General features: G+C 34.1%; 1 long non-coding RNA gene across 1 annotated transcript in view; it reads right to left on the minus strand.

Moving 5' to 3' along the window:
- Positions 1-6,795: 6,795 nt before the first annotated feature.
- The window catches only part of LOC135968684 (uncharacterized), a 139,062-nt gene continuing 120,211 nt past the window's right edge, over positions 6,796-25,646 (minus strand). The window contains exon 4 of the long non-coding RNA XR_010583626.1: positions 6,796-6,887. This is a non-coding gene — a long non-coding RNA (uncharacterized lncRNA). The remainder of the gene's footprint in view (positions 6,888-25,646) is intronic.

Below are 25,646 nucleotides of genomic sequence, written 5' to 3' on the forward strand. Positions count from 1 at the left end.
CTTTCAACTCACTTTAAGTCAAAAAATACATATAATCCATGCATTAACTCTCAATTTCTTTAGATTTATAGTCTCTTTTTTCCTTTTAAGAGTTTGATGAAGCTTTAATCAGTTTAACACCTCTGAAAACCTGGATTTCATTCGCATCTCTGTGAGAAATTACTTAGGGATTGTTTGAAAATGCCTGAAGACTCTCACCACACTGCTGCTTTACTCTTTCCTGCTATTTACAGCCACATGCTTTAAAAAAAAAAAAAAAAAGTTAACTATGGAAGCCCAGCAGGACTTCTCATTTCTAAACAAGTCTCCAAGGGGCAATAAAGCATTATAGACTAGATACAAAATCCATTAGTAGGCATATTAAATGAATCCTGTTGAGGAAGATATTTCTGCATCTTCCACTGAACAAGCTCAGAGAAGGTAATTCCCCCAAATAAGCACCTGGAAAATTCCACTAGGAGGAAACTTTTTTTTCATGTGTGTAATTCAGTTACTTACTTCTGGGTTACAAAGGACTCAAAAACGTAACGTTTTAAAACAAGAATGATTTATTGCTCTCAAATGCTATGGTTCACCAGGCTTAGCTGTGCAGTTCCTCCACTCCATATGGACTAGCTGAGGTCACTTACACGGCTGCATCCAGATAGGAGCTCTGTGGGGTCAAGAACGTCCAAGATGACCTCTCTTCTTCTGGGCCCTCTCCCTCTTTAGCTGCTCACATTTAATAATTGAATCTGAACTTTTTTTGTTTTGTTTTGTTTTGTTTTGTTTTGTTTTGTTTTGTTTATTTTGAGACGGAGTCTCACTCTGCCGCCCAGGCTGCAGTGCAGTGGCCGGATCTCAGCTCACTGCAAGCTCCGCCTCCCAGGTTAACGCCATTCTCCTGCCTCAGCCTCCCGAGTAGCTGGGACTACAGGCGCCCGCCACCTCGCCCGGCTAGTTTTTTTTTTTTTTTTTGTATTTTTTAGTAGAGACGGGATTTCACCGTGTTAGCCAGGATGGTCTCAATCTCCTGACCTCATGATCCGCCCGTCTCGGCCTCCCAAAGTGCTGGGATTACAGGCTTGAGCCACCGCGCCCGGCTAAATCTGAACTTTTTTACAGCATGTTGCCTGGCCTTCAGAGAGAGCTTTCCAAGGTTGTAAGCCTCAATATGTGTTTATATCAAATGCTTTCACGAGACTTGCTAATGTTTCAGTAGCCAAACACATCTCTTGGACAAGCCCAGGATCTGTGTGATAAGGAACTACATAGACGAGTGAATGACAGAAGATACTGTTCTTTGTGGGTACCAATGAAAGTCTGCACTGTACATCTATGTATATGTGTACATACGTGTGTGTTTAAACTTTCTCAAATATATATGAAGATACTTGATCAGATAAATATATGTACTTATTAATCCACTTTCTGAAGCTCACATCTACTAAAAATTATATAGATTTTTTCTCTTTTAGTTTGATAGTTAACATATTAATTTTTATTTGGATTTAAAGCTCTTTAAATATGTTTCTAATTAATTCTGTTTAGTTGGGAGAAATACCTACCCTCTCCATGCCTCAAATTCCTAAATATTTAAATTGATTTTTATGATGGTTAAATAATGTAATTAAGAATGAATTGTGCAGATTATTATCAGACTATGTACTGTGAAGAATGCAGCATCTAAGGGGTACAGTTCTCATAGTTTAAATATGTATTGTTTAAATGTCTTTAAATCAATATAATATTATGCTTAATCATGAGAAAATTATAGATACATAACAAGAAAATTTCAGCAGATGAGAATAAACTATCTGGTGTTAATAGATCAGTATGTTGACATAATTTTCTGAAATAGAAAAGTGTTGCTATTGTTATTTCAGGATCATTAAAAAATGAATTTAAAATCAAAATTCCTTTGTTGATTATGCAACATTTAAAATAAGCAAGGAGATACTTTTCTAAATGTTCAGATTATTCATTACATTAGTGCACTAAGTATATTTGTCACATTGTATTTGCACTTCATTATGACATGTTTGTTTACCAGAATGATATGATTCATTTCCTATTTTAAACCTACTGAAACATTAATTATGATACAAAAAAAGGTAATAGATATTTCCCATGAATAATTCACCAAAAATAATAATTGAGATTTCCATAATTATATAATTATACTATAAAAATCTAATTTTTGTTGATTATGTAATTGAATACATTATTTTACAATTTAAACACATTTTATATTAAGTTAAAATGTTATCTATTCTAATATATTGTTTTATATTTTCCTCCTATGTGACAGAAAAACTTTGTTTAAAATAGATTATCATTATCAGAAAATAGAAAATGAGAAAACATCACACACAAGAAAAGAAAAATATATTTGATTATTGCATAATTTTTGGAGAAAATTAATTTAAAGTTGGGAGAACTTTAATTATTGTATAATTAAAGTAGAACGAAAGAAATATAAGTAAATAAAAATACTTCAGCTCTATTTATTTCGGAAGAATGAAGACTTATGGAACACGGTTTAATTTTAACTTCCACTATCAGGTCAGCCATAATAGAATTTCTTTAAAGCACACACAGGAAGAAAGAAAATCTTAGGACTTTTTTTAACCAAATGAAGTTTATAACAATCATTATTTGTGTTGTAATTTGAATATTAAACACTATGCACTCTAGTTAAAAACTTTCTATGCACTAAAATATTTAATCTTTCCCCAAAAACATATCAAATAGGAAGTTGTTTAAAACTCATTTGTTTATCTATATTTTAAAATGGTGGAAAAAAGATAGATGCTAATTATTTATTCTACTTTTAATAATTTATTATTTTTCATTTTGTTCTTTTTTTTTTTTTTTGACACAGTCTCACTCTGTCATCCAGGCTGAAGTGCAGTGGCTCAATGTCTGCTCATTGCAACCTCTGCCTCTTAGGTTCAAGTGATTCTCTCACTTTTACCATCCGAGTAGCTGGGACTACAGGCACGCACCACCATGCCCAGTTAATTTTTGTATTTTTAATAGAGACAGGGTTTTACCATGTTGGCCAGGCTAGTCTCGAACTCCTGACCTCAAGTGATCTACCCACCTCGGCCTCTCAAAGAGCTGGGATTACAGGCATCAGCCACTGTGCCTGGCCTAGTACTTTTCAATGTCATAAATGAACTGGCAATGGAAAATATAAATAAAAAGAATATAAGAGGTTGCAAAGATCAACAGCACTTATCACATATTCATAGTCAGCATAAAGAAAATAAATGCTTATTATAATGACAATGACATTTCAATCTAAATTGAAATATAAATATAAAACATACATGACTAATAATGTTACAGAACAAAGTTTATATAAAATTGAGAAAATAAAATTATACTAATTATAAATGTACGATATTCCTAATTCTAATACTTGGTTAGGTGGTGATATGAGATAGTCTATTAAATACAACAACTATTCTTACATATAATGTCATAAAATGTTATTTCATGAAAGTAAGGTGTGTAATCATTTTATAACAAATTCATTAAAATTGAGTTCTTAAATATCTTGATTAAAATACAAACTTATTATTTTATTTATTAAATAGATTTTATAATGTATAGATAACAACTGTATGTTATTATTATTATAGATAAAGAAATAAATTTATATCTAAAAATCCTTTCCTGAGGAAGGGATTTTCTAATTTGTAGGGAGATTTTTGTGGGTGAGTGGCAGTGACAAAAATAACGTGTACAGATAGAATTTTAGTGTTCTTGGATCTCAACCAGTGCAAGTACAGATGACATAACTACATAACAATATAGATCTCTTCTAGCTATTCCCCACACCTATTTACCTGGAAATTAACCTCTTATCCAGTGATCAGTACTTTGTACAAACTCCTGGGATATCACATTCATATTACAGAAAATAAAGAAAAAGTTTAAGCCATAAAAAATAAAAGTACACATGTACCTTCATGTGTACACACAGGAATACATAATCACATATTTATCAAATGGCAGACTCAGGGGAGATGAATCAAAAAGGAACAGAAACTTATGCTGACTGATGGAAACATGGTAAAGACACTATAAAGTAATTGAGCCTCAAAATAGCTTATCATTGTGGTTTGAGAACAACCAAATTAAGAAAACAAAAAGTTCAGAAAGAGCCAGTTCTATAATCGTATGTCGCAAAAAATGCTATTAGAGTTTCCCAAATAGTGTTCCTTTTGCTCTAAATTCTTGAAAATGTCTTTATTGAACTAGCTCTTTAATTCCCTGCTCTTTAAAGTTTAGTCTTATGCCTTTCATTTCAACTCAAAAATTAAAGCTAAATGAAGGGGACATGTCTTATGTTTCACTCAGAATTATTTTCACTTTCTGGTGATTTTTATTGTATTTTCAAACTCAATGTTGTGGCATATCTTAGTATTATCATATTGAAGGAACTTCACACTATCCCTGTCCCTGTCCCTGTAAATAAAAATAGATTTCTGTCTCATCCACCCCACTGGTTTTCCACATAGGCCCAGACTAAATACCACAAATAGACACAATCTGTACCCTTTATGTAAGTCAATAATCAAATTGTTTTTCACATGGAAGAAAATGTAGTTTCTGTCTTTCTTCGTTTAATGAGATAAAATTAAAAGAAACACATTAGCATATCTTCAAACATAAAACGTCAAATTTACTTACATAATTATTGACCAAAAAATCAGTTTGAGAGGAGAAGCAAGCCTCCTCACTTTGAGTGTAAGGACAAGAATTGTATATTCCACTGCTCTGGTGGTTGTTTATGAAGCCGAAGGTTGTGTTGAATATGTCAAAGACTAAATGAACATTTGCAGATTGACTAATTTCAAAATGCTATATGAATTAAGCCCACCAATGTTTTATAATGTGATACATATGAAGCACTACGTAGCAATATGGCATAATGAAGGAATACGTATTTAGTTTTTGTTAATAATATGTATCAGAGTAACAGTGTACCAACATTTTCTGGAAAAAGATACATTGTTTGCCAAATATTTTACAATATACAGACTAGTGATTTTCAGTTCTAAAGCCTGCAATTTTCAGTTACCTGAAAATTTTGAATAAAGCTAACTTGTACATGTACCTATTTTTGAATATATGACTCAAAATAAATGCTTATTCATACCTTACTTTAGATAATGATTACTAAAATTACATGATTACTTTATAAAATTGAAATAATATATTCTTCAGACACTTAGAGGTATAGAAAGATAATTCAATACAATTTCCAAACTACAATCATATTTTTAATGCATAGAAATATAGTAGTCCCCAAAAGAAATTACACATAAAGTTGTTTTGCATATCTGACAATAACAAAATAATTATCTCATTGCATTATTTTCTAGGATTGACCTTAAAATTATTCAAAACTTTACACTCATGTTTCCTAACTTCCTAAGAACTTTATATTCTAGCCATTATGGTTATATTAAAAATGAAAAATGAATATTTGTCTATGAGGAAGTTATATAATATACAATATATTTAAGAGATGTTCTAATTAAATATTAATGTTTGTGCCAATTATTCAGATAATTTTATCCAAATGTGATCAAGTATTTGAATGAATCTGAATATTTAGTGTAAGCATTCTGGTAATCATGAATTTCTTAGAAATAATGTCAAAGATTTGGGCTATGTTTAATTAGTCTGCATCCAAAATACTTGTTTAAAAATTTTTGTCAAAAATTTTTCTAAGGTACTGTTTTTCAAATAATATTAGAATACGTTATGGATGTCAATGTCAGTCATTATGGAAATAACTGGCGATTTTGGGAGCTACCTAGTGTCTGAAAACAGGATAAATGCACATAACCTAAGATACACCTAACCCAGAAATTTGAAATCAATATAAGGCAATTACTCAAGGCTCAGGTGACAGATTCTGTGGATTAAAAACACAGATTTTTGGATTCACTTACTAGCTGTGCACCAGGAACAAGTTAATTTACTGATCAGCGCTTCAGTTTCTTCACTGTAAAGTGGGAAGAATAACCAATTCAATGGCAATTGCAAAGCTCATATGAGTTAATATGTGTCAAGAACTTAGAACAATATCAAACAGAATTAATGCTACATAAAAGTTATTGATATATTATTAGTATTCAAATTATTACCTGGCTCACTGGAGTGAAGTACCTGTTGAAGCTGAGCAGTTGATGTGTGAACTAATCATTGCTATGGAAGAAAATGAAAGAGATAAATAAGAAGTACTCTAGAAAGCATGAAATGAAGAAGGTGAATGGCTTGACAAATTCAAAGGACGGACTGAAATCCAGTGTCTTTTGGTTACTGCTTACAAAATCAAGCGGAACTGTATTCTTTTAAGTAACTAAATTATAAAGTCTGTTGAATTCATTCCCCTGCCATGTCTTTAATGTGAATGTTAAAGGCAACAACTGGAAAAGTTGAACCTTGAAAACTTGAATGTTTATTTAGGAGAAAATGTGTGGTAAGCCTATTCCAAATTACTTGAAGATTCCATAATTACTTATTGGTGAGAGTTACTTTGCAAGAAAAACTACGCCACCCTACTTCCCAACTTCAAACACTCTTCCTTTTCTTCAGTACAAACCTGAGCAATTGTGAAATTACAATGTAAACACTAGGAGCAAAAATGTTCTTACAAAAGTTATGTAAGCGGCAATTTATATTAGCAAAAATGTTATGAATATACATGAGGAACACATGTATTTGCCAGATCAATAAGGGAAGAACAAAAGTTTAACTGGATTGAAGTTATAATATAGATGCTACTTACTAGAGGTTCTGAACTCAATTTACCAGGTCAAGCAGCTGGGGTATCTATAACTGTTTGCTTCGTTTGTTAGTTGAAATCCGTAGTCAATTGTGTCCTATGATAAATGAAGGTGAAATATAAGAAATAATTTCTTATAATGTATTAGGATAAATCAAAAGTAGGGAGATATTAACATAGACAGATATTATGAGATATCATTCATACCCCTTAAATAATATCCCTGAAAATAACCACAACAAAAAAAAAAAAATAGGAGATACTTCTTTTATTAAGGCACTAAGAAATAGACACTAAAGTGAGGACCTGTGTCTTTAAAAAGCTATGTAGTTTCGATGTTTTTGGTAGTCTGAAAATGTTTCACAGGGTGTTGCAATTGACATGGATCCCAAGATTCCAAAGCATGTGTCCACATGTTGTTTATAGCAGAGGGAAAGGAGCAGAACAATTTCAAAGGCCAGTTTTGGAAGGAAACGACAATCAAAATGGATTCACCAACAGGAATCTTGATAGTAGCTATATATTCACGACATTTTTAAGGAACAAAATAGATAAGGAGGCCAGCAAAGTTAAAAAAAAAAAAAAAAGATAAAAAGAGGTTCTGAAGGCAAATAGAAGGAAGATTTGAGCCCCAGGATACAGAGCCAATGTCAGTCATACAACAAGGCCAGAGTCAATTCACATCAAAGATCATTCAAAGAAATAGAGGCTTTTCTCTTGAAGAAAACCCCTACAAACATTGTAAGTTCAACATGTAAATTGCTGTTCTAGCTCACCCTAAATGTGTCTCCTTTGTATCATTCACCAAAGTAGCTATGCAATAGAAAACGGAGGGTCTCAGACAATCTGGAAGTTATTATGCTCTGGCTCTGAGTTTGTGTATTTTCCAGGAGAAACATAACAACACTTCTACTCATCAAAATGAGAAGTATAGTGCCAGGACATAAATGCAGTATTTATTTTTATGAAATTTGCTTCATGGTAGGTCGTTGAGAACAGATCTTCTCTCAGTTCCAGAGTTTAATGGCAGGAAAATCAGTTACATTGATAACTTGACTCCCAAGGGAAGGGCTATACTGTTCAAGAAAAGCTTACAAAATTATCTTTCTCTGTCAAAGAAGAAAGCAAAAACAATACAACATACCTGAAGTAATTATAAAGTTAAATACCATCAGCAAAGATGAAATATTAACAGTGGGTGAATCTTATCAAATCTTCATTTACTTGCCAGCTTTACAATTAATGAAGATTGATTGATTTAGCACAATGACAATGAATTATTAAAGCCTTACTCAGGTGGTGACTCCCATTACAGTTTCTATTCTAGGTTTAGTTTTCTTTAGAAAAGCAAATCAGCACATCTCCTGGCATTAGGAATGCAACTTTTGAATTGGTACGTGCTATTTGTCTGAAAATCAATAAACAGAGAAGGCTATGCTTTGTTCCACTAAGCAACAACAACGTACCGTTACAGTCTTTTCACATAATTGAGCCAGTGTGCTGGTCCTGTACAAAAACTGGGTCTACAGGGACTCTAATTTTTTCACCACTTTAGAATTCAGCTTGCTAGTCCACAACAAGGATGACACAATAATGAGAGAAGATATTTCATATAAAATCATGTAAAAGACTAGGGTGAGAAGCTCATGTAATTATTGAGGCACAGAAAAACACTCTTTTATTTAGAAGAGATATAATGTCATATCAAGGGCCTATTAGATATATCAACTTATTTTTAATATTAAATCGGTTTTGAAATTTCAAATAATCTTTTAAATTATTTGTATTAGGATGTGCGTGGGGGCTCACGCTTCTAATCCCAGCACTTTGGGAGGCCGAGGCAGGTGAATCACCTGAGGTCAGGAGTTCAAGACCAGACTGGCCAACATAGTGAAACCCCACCTCTACTAAAAATGCAAACAGTAGCCAGGTGTGGTGGTGGGTGCCTGTAATCTCAGCTGCTTGGGAGGCTGAGTCAGGAGAATCGCTTGAACCCGGGAGGCAAAGGTTGCAGTGAGCTGAGGTCACACTATTGCACTCCAGCCTGGGTAACAAGAGTGAGACTCCATCTCAAAAAAATCAATAAATAAAATAAATAAACAAATAAAAAATAATTATTTGTCTTAATTTTTAAATTATATTTTTGTGTATATTTACAGTATGTAATATGTATTGAAATATGTAGATACATTGTAAAATGATTACATCAAGCTACTTATCACCTTACATACTTATTATTTTCTATGTGGTATAAACTTTAAAATCTACTCTTTTAGCAATTTTAGAATATACAATGTATTATTATTAACTATAGTTACCATGCTGTACAATAGCTTTCCAGAACTTATTTCTGCTATCTAACTGAAACTGCATCCTTCGACCAATGTCTCCTGTTCTCCCACATCAGAGCTCCTGGTAACCACCATCTACTCCCTACTTTTATGAATTCCAGTTTTTTAGATTCCACATATAAGTGAGATCATGCTGTGTTTTCTTTCTCTACCTAGTTTATTTCATTTAGCATAATGTCTTACACGTTCATCACTATTATTGCAAATGTCAGGATTTCTCTTTTTAAGGCTGAATATATTTCATTGTGTATAAACTTTTTTTATTTCCATTCATCTGATGATTGACACCTAGATTGCTTTCATTTCTTAGATATTGTGAATAACGGTGCAATGAACAAGGGCATACAGATTTCTCGATGGCAAACTGGTTTAATTTTATTATCCTTTCTGGTAATGTGTTTGTTTAATCTTTGGTTTATGTTCGTACTGGGTTAACCATCTTCTTCTTATCTCTATACCAGTTCCTTGCATATTCTGGATAAGAGTCCTTTATTAAATAAGTGTATTAAATTATTGTCACATTAAAGACCAGAAAGCTTGAACTTACTTGACCATATCTCTGTTATTGGTGAAATCAGTTTTTTGATAGGCTATTCAGAACTGTCCCATATTAATGTTTAGTGTTTATATAAGGATAATGTTTTTGCTCAAGGTCATGAACCAAAATAACTTTGTATTAGTCAGCGTAAATTTGTGAGGAGAATGCTTTAATCTCTTAACTTTTCTAATATTTTTCCAAACCTCCAATAGTGTCTTAACAGTAAATAATAGTTACCAAATCAATCCCTACTTTGACTGTTTCATACTTGGAGAATTAGCCACATACAGGTGTGCTTGTAATGTAGAGGAACTGAGAAGAAAAGAATAATTTAATAGGTGTAAACCCCAGCAATTGGATGGGGCTTGCAAAAAAAAAAAAAAATTGTCATGTTCACATATGAACAACTAAAGGAATCAAAATAAGGCCACTAATGTGATGATTAAGACAATTCAATTTTTATTTATTTTCATCCTAAGGATGAAAATGAAGGTTGTAAATTAGCTTACATCAGATCAAAAATATAATTTCGTGGTATAGACTAGATCTTGACTTCTTTAAAGTCTAGATACCTAAATATATATGTTTATTTTCATTTGTAAGGAATTATTTTCACTTGAAAAAACTAGTTTAGTTTTATTTTTTTTCTCATTCTTTAGTTATTTACAGTGTGTAGGTATACATAGATTTTTTAGAAGATAATTGTAATAATCCAAGTTAGTTTTAAAGTAGTTTCACTCAAGGAATCTTTCTGAGAAAGCCCGTACTATTTGACTACATTTATATTTCTTAGCACACCTGCACTCGAATCCCCCAGGTAATTACACAGGATTCTATTAAAAGCAGACTGCTGTTTCATACTTTACTGAATTGCTAATCTGCTCCTTGTGCATGGAATCTCTTCCCTTTCCTCCCCCAATCAGTATATCTATTCAGATTCCCCTAAAAACTTTTCTCAATAAAAAAAAATGAATAATAATTCCTTTGTGTTTTTATTCTACTCTATGATGTGTTAATCAAAGCCTGTGTTATTTTGTTGTGCATTTTTATTATGTTTATTTTTAATTGAGACATATTCATGCATATTCATGCATGTTTATGAAGATTATGTGGTATTGTGATATATGTATACACTGTAATTATCCAGTGAGAGTACTTTGGATGTCCACTACTTCTTTATGGTAGAAACGAGCAAAATCCTCTTTTCTAGCTATTTGAGATATACAAAGTTATTGTTGACTACAGTTGCCCTACTGTACAGTAGGGAACCAGAACTGATTCTTCCTCTCTAATTGTAACTTTGTACCTGTTGCCCATAGTCACCACATCTCCTCTTGCCCAGTCCTTAGTAACTTCTATTGTAATCACTATTCCTCTGAGATCAAATTTTTTAGATTCTGAATATGAATGAGAATATGCAGTATTTAAAAAAATGTCCTCTAGGCTCATCCATGTTGTCACAAATGGCAGGATTTTATTCCCTTTTATGGCTGTATAATATTCCATTTTGTATACATGTCCCATTTTCTTTATTCATTCATTGTTGACTACGTAGGTTTATTCAATATCTTGGATATTGTGAATATGCTGTGATGAATATGGGAGTGAAGATATCTCTTTAACATACCAATTTTTTAAAAAACAATTACTTTAACTTCTGAGATACACGTGCTGAATGTGAGATTTGTTATATACATATGTGTGCCATGGTGGTTTGCTGCACCTATCAACCCATCAATTAGGTTTTAAGCCCCGCATGCATTAGATATTTGTCCTAATGCTCTCCCTCCCCTTTCCCGCAACACCACTCTGATAGGCCCCCTTTGCAGGAACATGGATGAAGCTGGAAACCATCATCCTCAGCAAACTAACACAGGAACAGAAAACCAAACGCCTCATGTTCGTTCTCACTCATAAGTGGGAGTTGAACAATGAGAACACATGGACACAGGGAGGGGACATACCAATATTATTTTCCTCTGGAAACAGTATTGGGGTTACCGGATTGTATGACAGTTCTATTCTTAGTTTATGAGGAGCTTCCATACTGTTTCTTATAGTGGATATAATAATTTATATTCCTACCAATAGTGTATAAGGGTTTCCTTTTCTCTGCAACTTTGCCAACACTTGTTATCATTTGTATTTTTGATAATAACCATTCTAACTGGAGTAAAGTAATATCTCATTGTTTTTACTATTTGCATTTCTATCATGATTAGAAATATCGAGCATTTTTCCATATAACGGTTGTCCTTTTATATGTCTTCTTTTTTTTTTTTTTTTTTTTTTTTGAGACGGAGTCTCGCTCTGTCGCCCAGCCCAGGCTGGAGTGCAGTGGCGCGATCTCGGCTCACTGCAAGCTCCGCCTCCCGGGTTCACGCCATTCTCCTGCCTCAGCCTCCCGAGTAGCTGGGACTACAGGCGCCCACAACCGCGCCCGGCTAATTTTTTGTATTTTTAGTAGAGACGAGGTTTCACTGTGGTCTCGATCTCCTGACCTTGTGATCCGCCCGCCTCGGCCTCCCAAAGTGCTGGGATTACAGGCGTGAGCCACCGCGCCCGGCCCATGTCTTCTTTTGATAAATGTCTATTCAGGTCTTTTGCTCAATTTTTAATGGGATGATTTGTTATTTGTTATTGAATTGTTTACGTTTCTTATATATTCTAGATATTAACTCCTTGTTAAACATATAGTTTGCAAATATTTTCTCCCATCCTGCATGTTGCCTTTTCTCTCTGTTGACTGTTGCCCTTTCTATGCAGAAGCTTTTTAGGTTGATGTCATCATATTTGTCTGTTTTTGCTTTCATTGCCTGTGCTTTCAAGGTCTTTTTTTGCCCCAGCCCAATGTCATGAAGTATTTCCACTGTTTTCTTCTAGTAGTTTCATAGTTTCTAGTCTTACTTTAATTTACTTTCTTTAATCTATTTTGACTTTACTTTTGTACGTGATGAGTAATAGGGGGTCCAGCTTTCTTCTTCTGCATGTGAATATTCAATTTTTCTAGCACCATTTTTTAAAGAGATTGCCCTTTCCCCAGTGTGTGTTTCTGGCATCTTTGTCAAAAATCAGTATAATATAGATGCGTAGATTTATTTCTGCACTCCTTTTTCTCTTTTATTAGTCTATGTGTTTGTTTTCATGCCAGTACCAATGTATTTTTAGTTATTATAGCTTTGTAGTGTATTTCAAAGTGAGTTAGTGTGAGCCTCCAGCCTTTTTATTTATTTATTTTTTTTTTATCACTTTATTTTATTATTATTATTTTTTGTCTTGTGATTGCTTTGGATATTAGGGTATTGTGTGGTAACATATAAGTTTTAGGATTTTTTAAACGTCTGTGAAGAATGTCTTTGACTGGATTGCTTTGGCTAGTATGGATATTTTAACAATATTATTTCCTTCAATCCACAAAAATAAAATATCGTTCCATTTACTTGAGTCTTCATCCGTTTCTTTCATAGATTTTATTTTAGAGATCTTTTACTTCCTTGGTTAAATGTATTCCTGGGTATTTTATTATTCTAGCCTTTGTAAATGGAAATTATTTCTTTTTCAGAGAGTCTTTTTTTTTTTTTTTTTTTTTTTTTTTTTTTAAGATAGCGTTTCTCTCTGTTGCCCAGTCTGGAATGTAGTAGCATGGTTTCAGCTCACTGCAACCTCCACCTCCTGATTTCAAACAATTCTCCTGCCTCGGTCTCCCAACTTGCTGGAATTACAGGTGCATGCCACCACACCCAGCTGATTTCTGTATTTTTAGTAAGGACATGGTTTCGCTATGGTGACCAGACTGGTCTCGAACTCCTGACCTCAAGTGATCTTCCTGTCTTGGCATCCTGAAGTGCTTGGATTACAAGTGTGAGACACCATGCCTATCCAGAGAGTACAGTGTTAACATATAGAAATGCTACTGCTTTTGGTATATGCATTTTGTGTCCTGCAACTTTACTAAGTTTTTTTACTAGCTTGAATAGTTTTTTTGGTGGGTCTATAGACTTTGCTATACATAAATTCATGTCATTTGCAAACCGGGGCAATTTGATTTCCTCTTTTTCAATTTGACTGTTTTTTATTTCCTTCTCTTGACTCATTGCTCTAGCTAGGACTTCCAGTAGTGTGATGAATAGAAGTGGTAAAAGTAAATATTCCTGTTTTGTTTCAGATCATAGAGAAAAACTTTTAACTTTACCTCATTTAGAATGATGTCGGCTGTGGATTTATCACTTGTAATCTTTTTTTGTGTTGAACATACTTTCTATACCTAATTTGATGAGATTTTTTATCATGAAGAGATACTGTCAAATTATTTTTTCATGTCTATTGAAATGATTGTATGTTTCTTAGTTTTCTTTCTGCTAATGGAATGTACCATATTTATTGATTTGCTTATGCTAAACCATCCTTGTATCCTTGGCATCAACCTCACTTGATTATGGTGAATGATTTTTTTTTTAATGTGCTGTTGAATTTAGTTTGTTTGTATTTTGTTGAGGAATTTTGCATCTGTGTTTATCAAGAATAGTGGTTGTGTGTGTGTGTGTGTGTGTGTGTGTCTTTGTATGGTTTTGATATTAGGATAATGCTATCTTCATAAAACAAGATTGGAATTTTTTTCTTTGACTTTCTGGAATAGTTTCAAAATAATTTGTGTTAGTTATTCTTCAAATGTTTGGTAGAATTCAGTTGTAAAACCATCAGTTCCTGGATCTTTCTTTTATGGGAATTTTTTTTTATTACTGATGCAATGTCCTACTTGATTAATTATCCGTTTAGATTATCTATTTCTTCATAGATCAAGCTCTGTAACTTTATATGTTTAGCAATTTATATATTCCCTCTAGATTATCCAATTTCTCAGCATGTAATTGTTCATAATAGTTTCTTGTGATTGTATTTCTTTAGTATCAGTGATAACATCTCTTTTATCATCCTTGGTTTTATTTGAGCTAATTTTTTAAAGTTTAGCTAAAAGATTGTCAAATTTGTTTAACTTTTCAAAAAACCAACTCTGCTTTGTTGATTTGGATATTTTTATTCTCTATTTTGTTTACTTTTTCTCTGATATGTATTATTTTTTCTTCCACTAATTTTGGATTAATTTGTTCTTGTTATTCTAGTTCCTGAATGCAATATTAGTTTGTTTATTTCAGATTTTTCTACTTTTTTGATGTAAGTATTTGTTGGTATAAACTTCTATTGGAAACATTTTTGCTGTATCTCCTAAGTTTTGATATGTTTTACTTTAAATTTTCATTTGTCTGAACAAAATTATTGATTTTTTAAAAATTTTGTCTTTGACCCATTGGTTTTTTGGGAGCTTGTTGTTTAATTGCCATTTATTTTTAAAGTTTCTGAAGTTTCTGCTGTTATTGATTTCTAGTTTTGTACTATTGTCGTAAAAATTATATGCTTGATATAATCTTAATCTTAACAAATTTGTTATTTTTTTTTGTGCCCTACATATGATATAACCTGGAGAATGTTTCATTTGTAGTTGAGAAAAATGTGTATTCTGTAGTTGTTGGATGAAAAGTTATTGTATATCATTTAGGTCCACTTGGTATAGAGTGTAGTATAATTCTACGTTTGTTGTTGATTTTCTGTCTGGATGATCTGTCCATTTTTGAAAGTGGAGTACTAAAGTCTCTTACTATTATCATATTGCAGTATCTTGTATTTTAAACCTAATAATACTTGTTTTATAAATTTGAGTGCTTTGGTGTTGGATGCATATATATTTACAATTGCTGTATCTTCATGCTGAACAGATTCCTTTATCATTATATAATGACATTCTTTACAGCTTTTGATTTAATATCTATGTTATCTAACATAAGTATAGGTACTCCTGTTTGCTTTTGGTTTGTTTTCATACAATACCCTTTTCAACCATTTCATTTTTAGTCTTTGTGTTTTTCACAGGTGAAGTGAGTCTCTTGTAGGCAGCATAAAGAGAACCAGCCTGATTGCTAAGAGTGTAGCTAAATAATCATTGATAAAAAGATGAGTGTGTTTTTTCACCATGCACATACTAGTCCCATCTCAACAAAAGCCAGAAATCGAGATGTGATTATACCAGCAGAAACTGCCAGCTGGGACTACATAAAACAGAGAAAATGAGATAGAATGAAGACAGGCTGCAAGTATGCATTATCATTAAAGAAAAGAGGAGTTACCCCTAAAGGTGAAGCAGAGGCCATCAGGGTTACCACTCCCACTACAGATCCAAGAAGCAAAACTTCTTCCTCTTTAGCTTTGGAGGGTGAAGCCATCTCTTTGGCTTCCGCAGGCCTAAAGGCCACTGAAGAGTGCTGCATGAGTGGGACCACCACAGAGAGCTGCTAGGGCAAGGTTTACCCCACAGAACTGTAGTTCGCTGCCACCCTAGAGGGCCACGTGGGCAGATCATTGAACCAAGGACTGTTCTCAAGTGTTAAATTTTAATGATATTTGCCTTGCTATTTTTTTTAACTTGCTTGGAATCTGTCAGTCCTTTCTTCTAACTTCTTCCTTTGAGGATGCTTGTCCCACCATTATATTTTTGAAGCACACAACTTTTCTGGTTTTACAAGTTCACATCTGGAGAGGAATTTTACCTCAGGATAAATCTTACCTTTAGTCTCACTCATACCTGATTTCGATACTAGTCAGATTAGACTTTGGACTTTAGAGTTGATACTGTCATGAGATAAGATGTTTGGCCTGTTCAGATAATATATGCATATTTTGCAAGTCAGAAAAACATGAATTTGTGAGGTTGGGATAAAATGTTAAGAACTGACTGTTTATTACCTCCAAAATCATATGTTCCAGTCCTGACCTCCAGTGTAGCCATAGTTGGAGATGAGACCTCTAAGAAAGTAAATGGGGTTAGAAGGGTAGTAGGGCCCCTGACCCAGTGTGATTTGTCTCTATAAGAGAAAAACAACAACAACAAAAAACGTATTTTTCTCTCTCTCCACAAACATACACTGAGGAAAGACCATGTGAGGACACAGCAAGGCAGTCATTTGTAAGCAAGGAGAAGAGCCTTTTCCAGAAACCAAATTGGCCAGAAACTGAATCATGTTTTTCTAGCCTCTAGAACTGGGAGAAAATAAATTTCTGTTGTTTTAGCACTTAGTCTGCAGTATTTTTTTCTGGCAGCCTGAGTAAACTAATATAATATTTTATATTATGCTTTCTCATAAATACTTTTTAAAACAATTTTACAGTAATCTTGGGAAATCAGAATTAAGTTTACTTTTTATGTAGAAGTAAATTGAAACTCCCATACATTTAAACCCTTCTTGTATAATGGCATGGACTTTACCTTCTGCCCTATCTGGAAGAGAAGCACAGGAAATTTTCCAAGGCAAAACAAATTGGCAGAAGAGGCAAGTTGTAGAGAACAAGTTTTGAATAAAGTTGACTCTTGTCAAGTGCAAAATGTCAATTAATTCCACATGTTTAAAAGTGGATTTTCTATAAATTTCCCTCTACACACTGCTTTAAATGTGTTCCAGAGATTCTGGTATGTCGTGTCTTTTTTTCATTGGTTTCAAAGAACATCTTTATTTCTGCCTTCATTTCATCATGTACCCAGTAGTCATTCAGGAGCAGGTTGTTCAGTTTCCATGTAGTTGAGTGGTTTTGAGTGAGTTTCTTAATCCTGAGTTCTAGTTTGATTGCACTGTGGTCTGAGAGACAGTTTGTTATAATTTCAGTTATTTTACATTTGCTGAGGAGTGCTTTACTTCCAACTATGTCGTTAATTTTGGAATAAGTGCAATGTGGTGCCGAGAAGAATGTATATTCTGTTGATTTGGGGTAGAGAGTTCTATAGATGTCTATTAGGTCCTCTTGGTGCAGAGCTGAGTTCAATTCCTGGATATCCTTGTTAACTTTCTGTCTCATTGATCTGTCTAATGTTGACAGTGGGGTTTTAAAGTCTCCCATTATTATTGTGTAGGAGTCTAAGTCTCTTTGTAGGTCTCTGAGGACTTGCTTTAAGAATCTGGGTGCTTCTGTAATGGGTGCATATATATTTAGGATAGTTATGTCTCCTTGTTGAATTGATCCCTTTATCATTATGTAATGGCCTTCTTTGTCTCTTTTGATCTTTCTTGATTTAAAGTCTGTTTTATCAGAGATTAGGACTGCAACTCCTGCATTTTTTGCTGTTTGTTTCCCATTTACTTGGTAGATCTTCCTCCATCCCTTTACTTTGAGCATATGTGTGTCTCTGCACGTGAGATGGTTCTCCTGAATACAGCACACTGATGGGTCTTGACTCTATAAATGCCCGAAAGAGAAAGCAGGAAAGATCTAAAATAAACACCCTAACATCACAATTAAAAGAAGCAGAGAAACAAGAGCAAACATTCAAAAGCTAGCAGAAGGCAAAAAATAGCTAAAATCAGAGCAGAACTGAAAAAAACCTTCAAAAAATCAATGAATACAGGAGCTGGTTATTTGAAAAGGTCAACAAATTTGATAGACTGCTAGCAAGATTAATAAAGAAGAAAAGAGATAAGAATCAAATAAACGCAATAGAAAATGATAAAGGGGATATCACTGCCGATCCCACATAAATACAATCTACCATCAGAGAATACTATAAACATCTCTGTGCAAATAAATGAGAAAATCTGGAAGAAATTCATAAATTCCTGGACACATACATCACCCCAAGACTAAACCAGGAAGAAGTTGAATCCCTGAATAGACCAATAACAAGTTCTGAAATTGAGGCAATAATTAATAGGCTACCAACCCAAAAAAGTCCAGGATCAGATAGATTCACAGCTGAATTCTATCAGAGGCACAAAGAGGAGCTGGTACCATTCCTTCTGAAACTATTCCAATCAATAGAAAAAGAGGGAATCCTCCCTAACTCATTTTATGAGGCCAGCATCATCCTGATACCAAAGCCCGGATGAGACGCAACAAAAAAAAGAGAATTTTAGACCAATATCCCTGATGAACATAGATGCAAAAATACTCAATAACCTATTGGCACATTGAATCCAGCAGCACATCAAAAAGCTTATCCACCATGATCAAGTTGGCTTCATCCCTGAGATGCAAGGCTGGTTCAACATACATGAATCAACAAACGCAATCCACCATATAAACAGAACCAAAGACAAAAACCACATGATTATCTCAATAGATGCAGAAAAGGCCTTTGACAAAATTCAACAGCTCTTCATGCTAAAAACTCTCAATAAACTAGGTATTGATGGGACGTATCTCAAAATAATAAGAGTTATTTATGACAAACCCACAGTCAATATCATACTGAATGGGCCAAAACTGGAAGCATTCCCTTTGAAAACTGGCACAAGACAGGGATGCCCTCTCTCACCACTCCTATTCAACATAATGTTGGAAGTTCTGGCTAGGGCAATCAGGCAGGAGAAAGAAATAAAGGGTATTCAATTAGGAAAAGAGGAAGTCAAATTGTCCTTGTTTGCAGATGACATGAATGCATATTTAGAAAACCCCATTTTCTCAGCCCAAAATCTCCTTAAGCTGATAAGCAACTTCAGCAAAGTCTCAGGATAAAAAATCAATGTGCAAAAATCACAAGCATTCTTATACACCAATAAAAGACAATCAGAGAGTCAAATCATGAGTGAACTCCCATTCACAATTGCTTCAAAGAGAATAAAATACCTAGGAATCCAACTTACAAGGGACGTGAAGGACCTCTTCAAGGAGAACTACAAACTACTGCTCAGTGAAATAAAAGAGGACACAAACAAATGGAAGAACATTCCATTCTCATGGACCGGATGAATCAATATCGTGAAAATGGCCGTACTGCCCAAGGTAATTTACAGATTCAATGCCATCCCCATCAAGTTACCAATAAGTTTCTTTGAATTGGAAAAAACTGCTTTAAAGTTCATATGGAACCAAAAAAGAGCCCACATTGCCAAGACAATCCTAAGTCAAAAGAACAAAGCTGGAGGCATCACGCTACCTGACTTCAAACTATACTACAAGGCTACAGTAACCAAAACAGCGTGGTACTGGTACCAAAACAGAGATATAGACCAATGGAACAGAACAGAGCCATCAGAAATAATACCACACATCTACAGCCATCTGATCTTTGACAAACCTGAGAAAAACAAGAAATGGGGAAAGGATTCCCTATTTAACAAATGGTGCTGAGAAAATAGGCTAGCCATAAGTAGAAAGCTGAAACTGGATCCTTTCCTTACTCCTTATACGAAAATTAATTCAAGATGGATTAGAGACTTAAATGTTAGACCTAATACCATGAAAACCCTAGAAGAAAACCTAGGTAATACCATTCAGGACATAGGCATAGGCAAGGACTTCATGTCTAAAACACCAAAAGCAACGGCAACAAAAGCCAAAATTGACAAATGGGATCTCATTAAACTAAAGAGCTTCTGCACAGCAAAAGAAACTACCATCAGAGTGAACAGGCAACCTACAGAATGGGAGAAAATTTTTGCAATCTACTCATCTGACAAAGGGCTAATATCCAGAACCTAAAAAGAACTCAAACAAATTTATGAGAAAAAAACAAACAACCCCATCAAAAAGTGGGCAAAGGATATGAACAGACATTTCTCAAAAGAAGACATTCACACAGCCAACAGACACATGAAAAAATGCTCATCATCACTGGCCATCAGAGAAATGCAAATCAAAACCACAATGAGATACCATCTCACACCAGTTAGAATGGCAATCTTTAAAAAGTCAGGAAACAACAGGTCCTGGAGAGGATGTGGAGAAATAGGAACACTTTTCCACTGTTTATGGGATTGTAAACTAGTTCAACCATTGTGGAAAACAGTATGGTGATTCCTCAAGGATCTAGAACTAGAAATACCATATGACTCAGCCATCCCATTACTGGGGATATACCCAAAGGATTATAAATCATGCTGCTATAAAGACACCTGCACACGTATGTTTATTGTGGCACTATTCACAATAGCAAACACTTGGAATCAACCCAAATGTCCATCAGTGACAGACTGGATTAAGAAAATGTGGCACATGTACACCATGAAACACTATGCAGCCATAAAAAAGGATGAGTTCGTGTCCTTTGTAAGGACATGGATGCAGCTGGAAACCATCATTCTCAGCAAACTTCTGCAAGAACAGAAAACCAAACACTGCATGTTCTCACTCCTAGGTAGGAATTGAACAATGAGATCACTTGGACACGGGAAGGGGAACTCACACACTGGGGCCTATTGTGGGGAGGGGGACGAGGGGAGGGATTGCATTGGGAGTTATACTTGATGTAAATGACGAGCTGATGGGTGCTGATGAGTTGATGGATGCAGCACACCAACATGGCACATGTATATGTATGTAACAAACCTGCACGTTGTGCACATGTACCCTAGAACTTAAAAACAAAACAAACAAACAAACAAAAAAACCCACTCTTTTAAACGTTCTGAAAATGCATTTACTTATGGATTTTGGTAACATGTCCTTGGATTACACCTAGTTATTTTTAATATTATGTAGTAATTCTGTGTGTATGCGTGCATATTTATAACACTTGGAATTCAAAAATGATAAACAGAGTACTTGAATATTATCCTAATGGAGATTAGTGATAGAATAAAACAGAACTAAAATCAATTACATAAGTAAACAATACGGGAAAGATTTTAAAATGTAGTTATTTTACAAGATTGAAGTTATTTTGTAACTTGAGTTCTAGAATCATACTTAAATAATTATTACAGTGTATATTTTTATGTTAAAACTTTAAATGTGTCATATAGTGTGTGTATGTATATATATCTATATATAAAACTCTTAAAAGTTGCAAGTGAATCCAACTTATATTTTGAAAATGACACTAATTGAATTGTATGTAAAGTTTTAAGCTTATTTTTTAAGTCTGCAGGAAACGCCTGATTAATTGATATTTTGGGCAGCAAAGTTGATATTCTAAACACTCCTAAAAATACAAACATAAAAAAGCAATTAAATGGAAAAAATGTTGATATGAAAGAAAGTCTAGAGTCTACATCTAATGAGTCTACATCTGAGAATAAAATAAAGAGAATAGGCAGGTATCGTGTTCTTAAACCAGTATATGGCAGAAGAATCTATTCCCTCAAGCTGGTGACACACATAGTAGGTTCTCTGCTCTATGAATAAGCAGCAGGATGCAGTCACTGACTCAATCATATTGCTTACCTGCACTTGATATTTACTATATGAAACCTCAAGGTTGGAATACAGCATCTATACTTTTTCTTTCCACTTGCTTCCACTTTCCTCTAGGTTTGTTCTCTGCAAGGCACCATTCTAGGCTCTTTATATAGATTCCAGCATTAAACCCTCAAGACAATTCTATTGTACATCTAATATTATCCTCCTCATTTTATAGAGATGAAAATCAAAGCTTAAATTACTCATCCAGTCACAAAAAATGACAAAAATGAAATTTAAAACTCATTTCCAAATCCACTTTCTATTTTTTTATATAAGTGCAGCTTAGGATGTACTAGGAAATCTCCATAATACCAAAAACAATGCAATATACCTTTGTTTTCTTACGAATCTGTGATTCTGCTTCAGGTATTCCTATGAGCCAGCTTTACTGGCAAATTAATTAATTAAAAGTTTTGTTTTTTTTTTAAATAAGTCCCTAGCTCCTTATTTACTCCTCCTTACCTATCCATAACTGATACTTGCTCTACCCCAAACACTGTGGTTTAATTTTTACTCTTCTTTTTTTTGCCCAACCATATCCTCAATTCTAGAGCTAAAAATGAATATCAGACAATACAAATGACTGATATAAGCTTGTAGTCTTAACTTTGTGGTAAATATTTACATTTTAAAGAACTTAAAAGTCACAAGACAATGAATTTGTAGGGGAATCATTCATCAAGCTTTGAATTGAAAAAATGCTTCAGGATGAGTAACAGCAGTCCCCTCAGACAGTCCAGAACTGACACAATTCAAAAAAGTAATCAGATTTTCTGCCTAAATTAAAACAACAATTAGAACTGGGTTATTCCTTTGGGTACATCAACATTCTGATAAAAACATGTCATCTAGACTGAACGTATGTCAAATCCAAAACATGTAGCTGTTTCAAAAATAAATGTGAAATACCATCACCAAAATTATAACTAAATTGAATACTCAGGGAATATATTAATAGCGTTTTTTTTTTCATTTTTTCTGTTCATTAAGGAATCCAATTTTAACAATAGTAATTATCTGAAATTGTCTTTCTATTAACAATAAGACACTTTCTATTAACAATAATGTACAATTGTACATTATAATGTACAATATAATATAATACACAATTCTACCAGATTTATGTAAGGAAACATAACAAAAAATAGTGACTAAAGTAGGCCATTTCAATACCAAATGCAAACTAAACTTTAAGAATGTTAAATATTTTAAAAATTATTCTGTGAATTCTAAAGATGTAGAGATCAAAATTGTAAGCATGGATGATACAAAGTAACATGACAGTGTGATACTACACCCAAGTTCCAATGGCTATTGTGATATAAAATAATCTTTATCATTTAAATTCACAGAATGGTTAGATTCAGACCCTAAAAAAATAAGAACATAATATTGCAAAGACAAATGTATGTCATTGTCAATCACAAAAACTTAGTAAATGTGAATATATTGAATTAACTTTCTTTGCAATTTGTAATTAAATTAATGATATTTATCAAATCAGATTACGATATAGAGGAAAAGAAACATGGGAGTTCTCCTTTTTTCTTAATTGTCCATCAATTCTTGGGTTGTTTCACTAAAGCTAAATAACTCCTCCAGCATAATTTCCACCAATTGGACTACTCTATTTCAATGGAACCTAGTACACTGCTTTTTTCCAACTGACTGGCATTCGATTGAACACAAAAGCTAATTCTATAACTAGCACCAGCAAATCTTACCTATACTGCTCTCCTGACCTTTAATCTCAGGTAGCAATAAGAAGTTAAAATGTTTCACTGTTCTCAATTACTATGTATTTACACGGTCTTTGCATTCCAAAAAATAACGTTAGATGCCCAACATGATATTTGTGACTTTCTTAAATGTCAAATAGCAATATTAAATAGAGTAGCCTTCACATTACGCCAGGCCTCCCAATTGAGTTTTTTCTAATGACACATTGATGAGGTTGTTATCGTTATTCCTACTAACTCCCAGTTTTCTGAAGTCATCTACAGAATATTTCACACTCCAATCATTCATGGCATTACTGCAACAGGAAGATTACAGGAATACTGCTTTATGCTGTCTAACCAGTAATTAAACCTCTCTTAAAATGAATAGTGCATTTTTAATAGTTTCTCTGGAGGTTTCACGAACAACATATGCTCTTTTAAGCAAGAGCTCATCTTTCATCAACACCTAAATTCACACCAAGGCTCAGTGGCTCTTTGCAGTTGGACGCCTGCACATTATATCATCCATCATCCTGGCACAGCCGCAGTCATGGAACAGAGGCATTAACCTGTCACAGTGTGATTCAGAAAGAAATGTGGTTTTCAAAGAAGCTTCAGTTTGGCTACCACACCAGAGCTATAAAGTGTGTGAGGTATGTGCATGTGTGTGTATGCAAATATGTGTCAAACTGAGACTTAAAATTCACATTGAAAAAAAGAAAATCACAGACTGTCTAAAAAAGAGCTTCAAGCAGTTGAACAACAAAGCTAATTCCTTGTATCATATTTCATTCTCTTTTGCTTAGCACGTTTCTATTCACCTGTGATCACTGAGCTAATTTCTTAGTTTATATGCAAACAAGGAAAATGGTCTCACAGACTGAGTAATAATAGTTCAAAAGACACAGGCAGCCTAAGGTGCACACGCAGTACAGAACACCATCCCTAGGGGATGCAAAGAAAATATTCCAGCACAGGTCATGGTGAACTTCTGTTCTATAACAATCTGTTTACTGATATCCTGAACAAGGGTGTCAGTAAATCCAGTCTGAAATACTTTTAACTAGCACATGTTTTACACAGAGGTCCGAGAATTATTAATTTCTGGGATCTGTACATTGATTTATAAAGAAACTATTTTGGTTAGAATCCTGGTCGTAACACCTTCTAACTATGTGGGCTTGAACAATTTACTGAAGTTTTCTGTGCCTCCGTTTTACCCTCTTTAAACTAGAAATAATATCTGCGCCTACATCATGGAGCTATTGAGAGTATTAAATAGTTTTATCCTTTGCCGTAAAACATACACAATCCTCCAAACTTAACGAATGGGAAACAAAAGTAACTTCAGTGGGTTATTTCATGTGATAATAGTAACCAATCATTTTCCACTGCTGATCAATGGACCCATGCATTTTGTGTATGGGAAGGTGTTTTGGGTTGAGTTTTCCCTCAACAGAATATGTTGAAGTCCTAAACCCTAGTACCTCAGAATTTAACCATATTTGGAAATAGGATAATTTTAGATGTTATTAGTTAAGATGAAGTCATATAGGAGTAGGGTGGCCTTTAAGTCAATATGACTGGTGTTCTTACAAGAAGAGAAGAGACACATAGGAAAGATAGAAATATGAAAATGAAGCTGTGTTGCTACTACCCAAGAAACGTCTGGAGCTACTGTTTTTTAAGGTTTTTTGTTTGTTTGTTTGTTTGTTTGTTTGTTTTTGTCACGGAGTCTCACTCTGTCGCCCTGGCTGGAGTGCAGTGGCGCGATCTCAACTCACTGCAAGCTCCGCCTCCTGGGTTCACGCCATTCTCCTGCCTCAGCCTCCCGAGTAGCTGGGACTACAGGCGCACGTCACTGCACCAGGCTACTTTATTTTATTTTATTTTTTTAGTACAGACGGGGTTTCACCGTGTTAGCCAGGTTGGTCTCGATCTCCTGACCCCGTGATCCGCCCACCTCGGCCTCCCAAAGTGCTGGGATTACAGGCGTGAGCCACCGCGCCCGGCCTGGAGCTACTGTT

The sequence above is a fragment of the Macaca fascicularis genome, chromosome 1 (genome assembly GCF_037993035.2).
Source record: "Macaca fascicularis isolate 582-1 chromosome 1, T2T-MFA8v1.1".
Classification (NCBI taxonomy): domain Eukaryota; kingdom Metazoa; phylum Chordata; class Mammalia; order Primates; family Cercopithecidae; genus Macaca; species Macaca fascicularis.